Source organism: Papaver somniferum, chromosome 8 (genome assembly GCF_003573695.1).
Source record: "Papaver somniferum cultivar HN1 chromosome 8, ASM357369v1, whole genome shotgun sequence".
NCBI classification, from domain to species: domain Eukaryota; kingdom Viridiplantae; phylum Streptophyta; class Magnoliopsida; order Ranunculales; family Papaveraceae; genus Papaver; species Papaver somniferum.
The window spans coordinates 2,681,186-2,691,414 of NC_039365.1; the positions used below are offsets into that span (position 1 = coordinate 2,681,186).

Consider the following 10,229-nt stretch of genomic DNA (forward strand, 5'->3'; position numbering starts at 1 on the left):
AGCCTATAACAAAGTTACCAGCCTGGAATTCATTCTCCTCGTGGTGAATCATCTCCAGAAACTCACCCTTTGTTTTCTTTTGTTGTCTTATCTCACTCTGAAGATCTTCGTTCAACTCGTTCACAGTGCCATCCCGATATTGTATATTCTCCAAGGCGTATGAAAGAAGATCATCAACATTATCTTTCTTCTTCTGTTAACGGATCCATTTTTTGTGTTCATTCTGAAGTGCTGCGTTAGACAACATGGAAGAAAAGCTACGAAGCATCTGTTTTTCAGGAAGTCATATAAACATCGCCTGAGTGATCGATCATCGAAGTTAACATGCAGCCATAAGAAAAGGAAATCTCAAGTAAAGGAAAGAGTATGCATGGATCCCGTTAACCATAGCATGGCTTTTTTCTCCAGCGCATAGTAAAAGATTAACTCATTAGCATGGGATTCAACCATAAGCTCTTCTTTCCCCTCTGTCAATTTGGTACGAAGAGACTAAATGTAAAAAGAAAAAATCTCCATTAGGAATGATAATAATATATATTATGTAGCAAAATTGGGCAGGCAAAAAAAACAGTCGGTAATGAAGTTTGTTACGTTGAAGATTTTATAATCATCAAATACTTCTCTTGCACTTCCAGATACTGCCTTGCGAATCACTGCAGTAAGATAAGATGAAGATAGAACACTTTCTAAGAGTAAGACAAGGAGAGGAGGGTTCGTGTTTACCTATTAGGATCGGTGTTGCCTCTTTTTTTTCCTTGTCTTTTTGAGGTACAAGGTTCCGTCGTCGTTTTTCTTTTCCCTGTTCAGAAAACCAACCACCATATTTACTATTACTAATAAACGAAGTAAAGAGAAAAACACTAAACCTAAAAGCTTTATTCAGAATTCATAATATAATTAATTAGACAATGAAAAACAAAAGGCAGAGAAGAAATCCTTGTTCACCTTGAAGCATGGTGATTGAAGGAAGAAATCCTTTAGATGGCTGAAAGAGAATTGGGAGATTAATTTGAGAAGAGAGAATTATCTGGAGAGGAGAAGAAGATATTGTAGAGTACACAATGGAATTACGGCGAGTTTTTTTTTTAAGCATTACGGCGAGTTAACTGGGCACCGACCGATGAGCCGATTTGACCTGGTGACTCAGACCAATCGGACTGACTCGGTAGCTGACTATACTGTCATTTGACCATTTTGACCGTCAGAACCGTCTATTTGACCGATTACCTGAACGTCGCCATCAGTTTGACTCATGTGATCGGTAGTACTCTTAATCTTTTATTGGTGCCTATCTGGCCTAACTCGGGCAATAAAAAATAGAATTCCGGCGAGGAAACTTTTGTACGAGCATTTTTCATATACTTTGCCTTGGAATTGGACGAAGATTTGACTTGGAATTTGGTGGAAGGATATTGACAAAGGGTTGAACTTGGAAAAGTAAGTATTCTGGGACAAGGATTCTATTCCTAGATGGATCACAAGCAAATTGAATGCTAGTTATAAACAGAGAGATTCTCAACAACTTTAACACACATCACTTTAGAGAAGAAGTTCAAGTCTACAAAGAATGGAGGAAGGAACATCGCGTCTGAAATCTTTTCAATAGTTGTTTCCTTCTTACTTGTAATTATTATTATTGTGTGAACTCAAAAAACATGAGTAGCTAAATTTATTTTTGATTGAGGATGAATATCTAGTTCTTGACGTGATTTAATTTATTGTTTAAATTCTCCTTTGAATTTTTCACATGATTAGTTTTCGTTTGTTTATACTAATATTAATGTTTATATTTAGCGATTTGTAACAGCGTATTCAGTTGCAAAGCAGGGTTGCAACAGTTAGAATCTGTTATGAAAGTCGATGTTGCAAATTTTCGAACGCCTCACAAGCAGTTGCGAATTTTTGGTCGCAACAGTTGCGAAATTAGGAGGTCGCAACAGCATGCTACAGTTACGAAATTTTTGCAACATAAAAGAAAATAGTGGATTTGACCAGTCAAAACCAGGTTTTGACCGGACAAATTTAATCAGCTTAAAGCAGAGTTTCCCTACAACTTTTTAAGCAAGTACTGAAATTCACTGAAATGCTTCAGATTTAGAGGAAAAATAAACATGCATAAATTTCTACACCACATAATTGTTTATTATTGAACAAAGAAATCTTACAATTCAAAAAGAGAAGGCATACATGGGTTTACTCTTCAGTTTATAAGGAATGAGAAAGGATGCAACTAATAGCAAACATAGAGTTATTTCCTAAATTGTTTTGCTTTCAAATAATGACAAGTAACAGCCAAATAAAGAAATCTCAGTAGAGAAACATACGGGTGAGCAGAGAGGGAGTGTTATAGTCCAGTTTCCAGATGTGATTCCCTCCTAACGCCCAACTATACAAAGGAATCATCCATACTTTATCAATCTGAGATTCCCTTCCAACTACTTGTAGCCCAGATTAGGTTAGAGACCGAAAAAAGTTGCTTAGTCAAGTGGTGTACAAACACGCATCATTGTGTAACTACAATATGTACCTTGTTTCGATGGCGGTCCACGTAGCTTATGTATTCCAAAGGGACTCGAGCACCCCTAGACAGCTCAAATAACACCAGTATTAGGTCATCCATCTGCGCTATCTCTTTCCCTATAAATTTCTTTATGATGGCATGGCGAGGAACAACTGCTCTGGAAAGCATGTACCTGGCATTTGCAGTTTAACAGCTGAATCGTCAGTTGGAAACAATAAGAGAAATATGCTATGTTGCAGCTCTGTTGGTAATTTATACAGCATTATACAAAGAATTAGAAGTTTAATAGTAGATTTATTTTTTTCCCAGACCTTTGAATGGAAAGAAAAAAGTAAAAAGCAACACACGGGAAGAATGGATATCTTCAGCACTTAACTTAGTGCATACTTACCCGGGTTCAGAAACATACACTAGGCTACATTTGAAACGAAAATTTCTGGCATATGATTAACAACCTCTAGCATGGACCAGCTTCCTACAACGCAATGTCTCCAACACTGGTAACTGAAGCACGGAAATAACAAAAAAAAGAAAGTAAGTTGACATATAATGAAAAGAAGGGATAAGGAATTATACTAATTAAAGCGGTCAAAACCAGGTCATAGAGTTCCCTGTAACAAAACCAAGTTTCCCTGACTGTAAAAACCAGCCACGATCAAGTTTTTAATCCAACAAAACTATCAAAATAATTTTTTTATTATAGTTAAGATAAGGAAAAGTTCATCAATAAGAATTTTGTTCTTACACAAAAAGTAAGAACATCACAAAAGGTCTAAGGACATGCAAATTTTGTGGGTAGTATCAAAAGAATGGCAAGTATAATCTTATTCATAAGATAAGGAACCAAACAGATATACATTAGTATGATTCTACAAGGTTTGACATATCATTCTGTAAATTTAGTTCATCAATAACTTCAACAAGTACCATACCTTCCAAGAAAATAGTTCAACAATGATGACCTCCCAGCACCTTTAAGTCCAAAGATGAAGCACTAGAAAACATTTATATCTGATTGTTGCTTCTTGCGATCTAACCTTCTTCGTCTGGTTATGCGCAGGACAGAGGCAATGTCTCCTTGGTATCTGATGTAAACCAAATAGGATACACTTTTAACCAGATCTAACAATGTCATATATTGCATTTAAAGAAGTGAAATTCCAAACTGACACACAGCAGGGACAGCACACTGGGAAAACTTAGAAGGAATAAAATAATAAGCTCCGGTAAATGAAAATCTTTTATTTCTTTGAGAAAGCAAACAAAGCGAAAGTAGTGAATGCACATACCGGTGCCAAGAATCCATCAAAGGATAACCCTCCTAATGCAGTCTTCTCTGCAAATCCTTATATGGAGCTTCACTCCAAGGACTGTAATTCCACCTCTTTCAGATATTCCTTTTTTTCCTGTAAGAGATGCACCTCAGTTGAGATCTTCCCAGATGCAACTTCCTCCAACCTTTTGATTCTGGCCTCGCGAAATCAAAGCAGCATTTTTCAGATTTTTAATTTCATCTTCCCTTCGTTTGGCCTGTTCAAAGTAGAGATCAAACCTAAATTTTTCAGAAACAATTTCCTGAAAGCAAAGAACAAGCTAGATTTTATCATGCAAGATATGAAGTCATCCCTCTCACCAATTGCATTGCTGCCTGAATTTCAGCAGCCAGTAACTGCATTTCTATTTGATCCTCCTTTTCCCTCCTGAAAGCCGCAACCAGAGCAGCTTCAAACTCCGTTTCTGTGACATTTTAACCAGATGTTAATGTTTTATGGGATAAGGCAGCACCAACAAACTTAAGAGTGGTTGAACCCATACACTAGGCTTCTTTTTATCACATGTTAGTGGACTAAATGATACCTGCAATTCGTTAGTGGACTAAATGATAATGCAATCCTTTGCAAGGAGATACTCGGAAAATCAACTTCCTGGTTCATTAAGAACAACAAGCACCGTGTCAGTAAGAATAACACAGAGATGATAACAAAGTGAGTTGAAGACAGGGAGCGTGAAGAACTAGATGAAGGGCCAATTGTATAACTCATCATATGCACATAACTAAATTTATGAGAACTAGAAGTTATATACCTCATCATATTCGATAAGGATGGCGGATGAAACATCGCTTTTAGACATCTTCTCATGCCCATCTTTCTAACCGGTGAAACTGCGAGGAAATATTCACCGTATGCTGATTCATCCCAGATATCAGCCTGCAAAACCAAAAAAAAAGTTAAGCTTACGATTGTTAAAGATAAATATCAATATAGCCAGCAGCTTTACTAAGGAATCTTAGATATGAATTTCTGTAAAAACTTATCAAGCAATACCATTTACCAGCAACAGATTGAAACATGTCATATAAATGTTTGGCTATTAGACAAGTTAAGTCTAGAGGAGTTGCAGGACATCTGAATCAACTAAGTTACTTCAATTGAACATGGACATATCATGGAGCTAAGGTAGCAGCTCTCTGTAATAAGTTGTTCTGGTCTTGAAATCAGTTCTAAGATGGATGTTCTTCATTCCTTGAGCGTAATAGCTACTCTAGGCGTAGACTGATAATGGTCAAAAGTGGCTATAGCACAAATGAAATCCGAAGTATCTACAGGATAGTATCAAGAAACTGAGATTATTTCTTTTGCAAATACCAAATTCAGCATTCACAAATAACAATCAAAGTTGAATCCTAAGTTATCATTCACAGGAATGTTATGCATTGGGTCTTTAAGATCAATACTCGTATATAAGTATTCACAAACTAGATTCTGCTTGCTTGAGTTTGCCTATCTCAACATGTTTCATGATGTTCAATTCTAATGATGCAAGCTAAAATAGTAAAAAGCCAGCGAAAGTAAAATGAAGTAAAAAATACAAGCAAGTTTTATAAGAAAAATTGAAGTAACCAACATGAGACCATTTGTACAAGAGATTACTAACAACCTTAAGAATCTTTTAGTACAAAACTACAGATCTGTACTGTAATTTTGGTAAACTGGAAACAAGAGCATGACTGTAAAACAAATAATGAAACTAAAAAAGATAAGAAAAAATTGTAGCACCTTATATGCAGCTAGTACATCATCCATATTTCCAGAGAGTGCCAAAATGATGTATTTAAGAGAAGCTCGAGACCAAGATATAAAAGTCCGAGCACCCTTAAACATGAGAAAAGCAGGAATAAGCTTGAACCAAAACTTTTTAACATGGGGTACAGGGGAAAAAGGTCATCAGCAAGTCAACCTTATTTGGCTAAAAATCGAATAACCTACTACTAATATCACTTTATTTTGTTAAAACTAAGAGTAGACCATGACAAAAATGCTTTGCACAACAAGTATGCAAAAGAGTCTCTAGAGCATACATGAGAAAAAACTCCAGTTATTTGTCGGCCACTTCCATACATAGAAACGCACCACCTCTTCTTAGCACGAGAAGATAAGTACTCGGCCAAAAATTTCTCCAGAATTCAATATTGTTATCCTGTATGAACAATACAAATACCTTCGCGAAATTCATAAAACATTCAATCAAACAATCGTTGTCCGATCCATATAACCACCACAGCCTTGTCTCTACAAGCAAATCAACTAACCAATCAAATATCCACTGACAAAATCTCAATTAAACACTAGCAGTAGTCTAAAACAGAAATCACAGATATTGAATCAAAGCATGATATAGAATTATCAATGAATACCAATTTTTAGAATCCCATTAAAATCAAACCCAAAATTTCAACCTAAAATCCACACTAGATAGACACATATTTTTCCCTAAAATTTCAATTAATCCATCAGGAAAAATCATATTAGCAAATGCATTAAAAACCCACTTCTCTAAAAACAAAAACCCATCAAATATCATATTGAAATGTCAAACTAATCACCTCTAACACACTCAACCCATCAAAAACAAACACCAGATTTAACAAAATCTCTATAACTTAAAAAGATGCAATCGTTAGAACATTTAGAAAGGTTAGAGATTACCAAAATTAGTCCAATTATGTTTGTAGGATGCTCATAAAAAATTGGAAATATGTTATGCCATTTTCCCATCAGCATCAAGCAGGACCATAAACAACTTCATACATCATCATCAGATACCACAAATTCCTGTTCCTATAACTCCATATCAACTCCATCATCTTCGCAGCCCTGTAACCCTAACTGTGGACTCAAAATTGGGGAAAACCCAATCTCTTAAACCCATTAGAACTGATATTCATGCTTCAATCACCCATTAGAACATGTTGAAAAAGAATTTAAAAGAGATTAGTTTCTACCTTCAAATCAAAAAGAGAAACATGAAAACCCTAACTATACTTACTGATGTTGATTCGCGGAATCCACAACGAAGAAGATGAAATGGTAGATAAAAAATCATTCAACGAGAAGAAGATGAAGTTTTCAATCTGTTCATGACCAAATCTAGGGTTTTCAGTGGAGATTTAATTTTAGGGAGTCTAAGAAATCATAATAGCACTGCCCTCTCTCTGTACTGCTAACTTGAGTCCTAGAGATTGTGTTTTTGTGTTTATCTAAACAATCCAGATCGGGTTAAAGATTTTGAAGGGGAAGAAAAGCTTTGAATCTAGGTTTACTTCATAAAAGTGAAATGAAAAAGGAGAAGAAACAGTTCATGTGCTGGTATGAGGATAGCTTTCTTATTCGACGACAATAACGAAGGCTTGAATCTGATGAAGATGATAATGATGGTTGCTATAATAGGAAGAGGTAAAGTAAATAGAAGATCGAGAGAGAGATGAGAATGATAGAGAGAATGTATTTTCCCAATAAAAAAAGAGAGATAAAAATACGAGCCAGCTTTCCCAACCATCTGAACGGGCTGAATAGTGAATCAGCTAAAAAGTGTGGGCAGACACACCCACGAGTCGCATGCGTACAAATCCAATCTGTTGCAAATCGCAACAGAAAAGTCAGTTGCGACATTTGAAACAAATCCCAACTGTTGTGCAACTGAAATTCGCAACAGAGGCAGAACTGTTGCGAAATCTAGTTACTAATCCTTGAATTTGGTGTAGTGATATGCTTGATTGATATGTTGTTTAATTACGTGGCAGATGGATTGATTTTTTAATTAATTTAAAACTACTGGTGGTCAGAAAATACGTAATTATTGAATAACTCACTACACAAGTAGAACACAAGACCTTGCGGAGGAATTCATAAATATTATTGTTTTCAACTGAATTACATCTTGTAAGGGAACCTCAAGGTGGTTCTTTAAAATATAATCTGATAACTAAGCGAACCTGTTACTCGGGTGAACCAAGGAATTTTGGGGTTAGATAAGCGAACCTGAATAACAAGTGGATGAAAAACATAACTTGAATCATTGTTTTATAACAAAGAAATATTCATCGATCTTACTTCACTCATTGGTTTCAACTTAAACTTTTAATCGCTTTATTTACGTTCTTTTGCAAGCCAAAAATATGAAAATCCCCCTTTTTGTGATAAACTTACAACTAAAACGTCTTGAGCATCGTGGGAACGAACTTAACTACATTATATTACTTATTAATTATGTGGAAAAATATTCACTAATTTGTTGTGGTTATGACACGTATCAAAAATGAAACCAAAAAGTGGTTATCGGATGAACTAGCTATCACAGTCTTGGTCTTGGACGCTCGTCCAAGCTTGAGCCGGTTAGTTCAAACTTGGTCAGGTTGCGTAAATGCTCACACAAGTGAATGGAAAATTTTCACTTTTGTTCGTGCCTTTGTCTTTCCCACTGTGGAGAAGAATAGGCAAAGTTTCCTATTTACTCTCTCCACTGGCTTTGTACTAAGTAAGGGAAATTCCTATGGCAATGGCCAAATCCATTTGTTTGTTGAGCCAGGTGGATGGCCAAACTGGCTTTTCCATTATGGTAAAGCACTGGGAGGTTTACCATTAAGCGCTCGTGCTTGATACACACACTGGCGTTGGTAGGAAAAGCGCAGACGTTGAAACTACAAAATCTGGTGTTGAAAATACAAACTCTGGCGTCGGTCCTATCAACGCGGGCGTGACAAACAAAACCGCTAACGTTTCTATCTTCAACGGCCATAATTCCAACGTCTATATTTGCAAAACTATAAATTCCTTCAACTGATTTCATTTTCAGTCACACCACTACAATTTCCTTTTTCTAAAACTCTTCTAAATCAAAATATTTTAATACAATATGAGCGGCATTTTAAGAAAAGCGGTCAATATTGTAAAGAATAGAAGAGATCGAAGAAATGAACCGGTAACGCGGCCTGCCACAGGTGTAGAATTTTCTCAAAATAGGGAAGCATAGTTTGCTGCGCCGAGTGTCGTTGTTGGTCCATCATTAGTCCAAGGTCATGTGTCGGGGCATCAAGATCGGTCTGAGGATTATTTTAGAATGAGAGGTGGATTTTCACACTTAAAGGCTATTTATGAAGTTTTACCCCCTCAAGTCCGAGAAAGGGTTGACAGATATCCCTGGCGTGCGCTTTATAGTGTGAATCCTAGAAGACACAACAACAGTATTCCGACAACAGTGGTAAAAAGGTGATGGGCAACGACGCACACGTTTCATTTTTTGGATTTTATAATTGGTAAGCTTTTTTAACTTAAATTAAATTATATTTTTTAAATAATTATTAAATAATCAAAAGAATTAATCATAGTTGATATTATACTTGTAATAGGAATTATGCCCCTAGATTTGTATTTCATTTGTGGGATCCCAAGTGGAATAGGAGAGCCGCCACCATTCAACCAAGACGAATGGATATCAAATAATAAATGGGAGACGCTTTTTCCCTCGTTTATAGATTCAGAAATACCTGAAGATTATAAACAATTAAAAGGAGGTGGGATTAAATGTTCAGCTTTGAAGTATTTCCTTAACCAACCCAGAAACCCAGAACATGTAGATGACTATCCTGAACTCGATAGGATGTTTATCTTATGGGTACTGGGTCAGACATTCTTTCCAAACTCAACTTTTGTTGCTCGTGTTGGTTGGCTTCAAGCGTTAGAAGATCTTGAAAAAGCACCAGATTATGACTGGGATCTGCAATTTTAGTAGAATTGTACTGTGGGCTGGATCATGCATCCATGAGAGGAGATAACTTCAGTGGTTTCTGGGGCATCATATAGGTAAATACCAAAATTATTATTTTAAAATTTAAATAATTTTTATGAGCAAATGTAGATTAAGTCAAAATACTAAAATTATGGAGTAATTTGCAGTATTGGTGGTATACCTATTTCCGTGTTAGTAAACAATCCTTAAAGACGATACCTAAAGATTTCCAATGCTAGATATGTACATCTCGACCAACTTAGCGAAGAGCACTGGCAGCGACATCTCGGGTTCCAGTTTTATTCAGAGGTTTCATCAGATGACTCAGAGCCACAACAACGCCGTTTTTCACCCTTACATTGATTTTCCTTAGTATGGTGATGATGTTGGACAATGTATTATTGATTATTCTCTGCGTAGAGTTGTGTTTACACTCTACAATTGGATAAAGGGGTTTGCTACCTGGGAGAAAGACAACAGTACCAAATGCAAGGTATATATGCAATTACAATTAACCCTCCACAATAGATGCAAAACTATGGATCAGATTTTGAACGGCTGAGAAGAACCAGTTGGGAGAGGTATGAATTAAATAGACAGAGGGATATAGTGAAGTGGAGTATGTCAAATGGGACGAGTC

The 10,229-nt window shown here is 36.2% G+C and overlaps 1 long non-coding RNA gene across 4 annotated transcripts; it reads right to left on the reverse strand.

Annotated features, from left to right (window-relative positions):
• Positions 1-2,911: 2,911 nt before the first annotated feature.
• LOC113303299 lies at positions 2,912-7,261 on the reverse strand. 4 transcript variants are annotated; one of them, XR_003337389.1, is made up of 9 exons: positions 6,851-7,261; positions 6,511-6,750; positions 5,581-6,093; positions 4,607-4,731; positions 4,379-4,446; positions 4,155-4,258; positions 3,811-4,051; positions 3,454-3,606; positions 2,912-3,025 (listed from the first exon to the last, which is right to left on the reverse strand). It is a non-coding gene; the product is annotated as an uncharacterized LOC113303299 (long non-coding RNA). The 4 variants fall into 4 exon arrangements; XR_003337388.1 differs by having other exon boundaries at positions 5,581-5,676; positions 5,883-6,750; XR_003337390.1 differs by having other exon boundaries at positions 5,883-6,750.
• Positions 7,262-10,229: the final 2,968 nt, after the last annotated feature.